The sequence below is a fragment of the Numida meleagris genome, chromosome 2, assembly GCF_002078875.1.
Source record: "Numida meleagris isolate 19003 breed g44 Domestic line chromosome 2, NumMel1.0, whole genome shotgun sequence".
NCBI classification, from domain to species: domain Eukaryota; kingdom Metazoa; phylum Chordata; class Aves; order Galliformes; family Numididae; genus Numida; species Numida meleagris.
Window position 1 is genome coordinate 3,343,378 of NC_034410.1, and position 3,457 is coordinate 3,346,834.

A 3,457-nucleotide genomic window follows, 5' to 3' on the forward strand; every position below is an offset into this window, starting at 1 on the left:
TGCTGGAGGTATTCAGGAGACATTGAAATGATAATAGGGGACGTGACTAAGTGATGGGACTCGGTAGGGCAGGTGGATGGTGGGACCTGGGGACCCTGAAGGTTTTTTTCCAGCCTAGATGATTCCATGATTCTGTGATGAGAAAACCAGCAGAGTCTGCACACAACACAGTGACACTCGGGTCCTGAGGGAGACAGGCCTCAACAAATATAAAACTGATCACCTTAAAGACTGCATGGAAATGTCAGCATTCAGATGGAGCTGTGGCGGCATTACACAGAACTGATTAACATCAAGGTCATGGGCATCCAAGGAAGAAGAATGCCATTGCTGCTATTTAACCTGGCAAACAAGCCTCTGATCTGCACGCTGAGTCAGATGGCAGCTGTGAATAGCAGAGTAAAACAAATCGCTTCAACGCGTTTGCAGAAGGTCTGGTTCTGCTCAGTGACTCAGTGGAAGGAAGGAGTGGGAGCATCTGGATCACGGAGCCATCTCCTAAAGTTATTAAGCAGAAGAGCCAGGCTGAGCAGTGCTACAGGTGGCAGGTTGTGCTTGGCCCGTGACTGTGAGGCCTGGGAACCACTCACTGAATATCTGCGGTCACTCCAGGTGAGAGGAGCTGGGAGCAGAAGGGATCCCTGTGTCTGAACACGAAGGCCAGATCCAGCTGAAAAAGTTGAGACGGGGTTGACCAGAATCAGAATATCATACCAATAGGCCTTATACCTTATGCAAAAATTCCCTTCGTTGCGTTCTCTCTGCCAGGCTTCACATTTAGCAGAGAAATCAGACATGAAGGGAACCAACCATTGCAGCTAAGACGCCAGCATTCTAAAGGTGGTTAAGGAATACCTCTGTTCTTCCTTTCACATGTAGCAGTTCACCATGTAGCACTGCTAGAGGTGGAGTACTGGGTCATGAGATTTGCTAACGTCAACATTATGTGCAAGTTTGCTGTCTGCACAGGATCACCCTCTTGAGCAGCACCGCAGTCTGCCAGGTTTCCTTGATGGAATGACCTTGAGATGCTGTCACTGGCAGCAGAGAAAGAGGAGGAGAGCTGATGCTAGAGGAGATGCAAGGATAAAGGCACCAAACTTCTCTCAGCGTTGACAGAAAAGATAACAAAAGACAACAACTGCAACTTGCAGCTCAGGAGGTTCGGGTTGGACACCGACAGTGACATTTTCATTAATGAGAATGGCAAACATTAGAATGGGTTGCTCGGAGAAGTTGTCGTGCCTCCGTCCTCATCTCACCATCCAAGACACACCAAGACAAAACCACATCTGAGTTAATCCATTCCTCCTGACAGCCCTGCATCAAGCAGGAGGTCAGGCTGGATGGGTACTATGGTCCCTTTCCTGCCGTGGTTTAAAGTCTGTTTAGGGTAAGAGAAATAATACTCAGAAAACACCTCTTCCTTTCTGTTATCACAGTGAATCTGGGCAAAAGCACAATTGTGGCACTGGGGTCATTGGTGTCCGGTCTGGTGATTCCCACCCACTGCCACTTCTAAAGTCATCTTAATTGTGTGCCTAACGTCTTGTCCTGGGAAGGAAGAGGAGAAAGATGCAACACATCCGTCATACACTGTCTGCACTCAGAATCGATACCCAGTGGCGGCTGGGAGGACAGGCTGAGTGCTTTCATTATCAAGTTACCATTCCACGCTTGGTTTAAATGAATGCACTTCTGGGTGTGAGCTGAGACTGCATGACGTTCTGTTGGAGCAAAATGGCACGGTGCAGTACTCATAGGGCACGTCTCATGAAGGAAGGACGAGCTAAATGTCAGAACTTAGACGTGTCTGTCAGAACAGGATCACTGTTATTTACGGGATATTTGTAGAGCTTTTCAGGAATTCACAGTGGTTGGAGACTTCCTGCCATTTTCTGGGAACAGATAAAGCGGTGTTTGACTGCAGGGAAAGAAAACAGCACCCAGGCTTGTCATCTGAATGCCGGTGACAGAAGGTCATTTGCCTTTCAATCCCCAGGCCCATGCCCTGCCACCAAATCCCAGGCTCTTTGGCAGTGAATCACAGCTCCGTTCATCCAAGGTGGGGACAAGGAGGGCACATTCAGCACGTGTCCTTCAGCCCTGCACAAATGAGGATCCCACAAACGCAGTTCAAGCAAGCCAGCACAGTGCTGGCTGATTTAGGTCAGCAGTCGAGTGTATTTGCAGAGAGCATATCTGAAATGCGTAAACTTAATTGTTCTCTGGAGAAATGCAATTCTAGTACCGTTGCTCCCACGGAACTGAAATACAGAGAAACTACCCCAAACATCGTGAACTTCAAATCCCTGTGTTCAAACCTACAAAATAAACGGCTTGTAAACGAAGTACACACCAAGAATCACTCACAGATGTGATCTGCCTCGTAAATCTTTTCTCTGGACAGTTGCACAGAACAAGCATGGAATACCAGGATAAACCAAAGTTTATTTGAAACCAGGAGCAAATAGTTGCTGAACACCTCTTGAATATTGCTAGTTTGAATGACTGAGAATAGGAAGAATATATACCTGGTCTGCTGTGCTGTAGGTACCTAGAGGTTCTTCAGATTAGCAACTGTCCCATGCTTTGGTATTGCCTGAAAAACTTGATTTATATTACAGTCACATCCACTGCTTTACGTGGCCTGGAATAAAATACTTCTAGCTATTGGTTTACGCATCACTCCAATAGGGGAATGAAGGCTTTCTCAGCACAATGGGCTCAGCTTTCTCACTGTTTCTCACTATTCTTGTTGCAGTTTGGACTTGCCAACTGTTGACACCGAGGCATCAAAATTCTACCGCTGTGGGCGGGTGTGGAATTTGAGCCAGCTGTCTCCCACATCCAGCTTTTAAAATGATGAACAGAGAGAAAAACAACTCCGATAGAGCAGGAGAACCTACGGATCCCCAAAGACGCTCCTGCTCCACGTGAGCTGGAGCTTGGGAGGTTCCGTGGGACCTATCCAGCTCTGCCCCTGCTGAACAGGTTTGCAGGATGCTGCGATGTATTGATAGAGGGGCTTTGTTTCAAGCCTTCTTGTCAGACATCAGCGCTGGATTACAGAAGGGAGTTAGGAGGATCCCTGCCTCAGAGCATTAGCAGAAATGCAGTAGTTCGACAAAAGTAAGAGCCCCCAGACGGAAGTACAAGGATAGATCCTTTCAAACAGAACCTTTTAGCAGTGCCCTGCTAACACAGGGCCTCTCACCCTCTGCACCTACAGCACCCCTGACGCCATCAGCCCCATTAACTCCATTCCCAGAAATACACATTCCTATCTTTATCCTGGATTCCATGGTGCTTCAGAAGTTTGGTTAATCTGCCAGTAGAAAGTTCAGAGTGATGGATTGTGCATTGCCTCTTGACTGCAGGAAGCAAGCAACTCCTGGTGCACTCCCATATCTATTTGCAGAACTCTGGTTCGTGCTGCAGCTTTGCTACTGCTTGC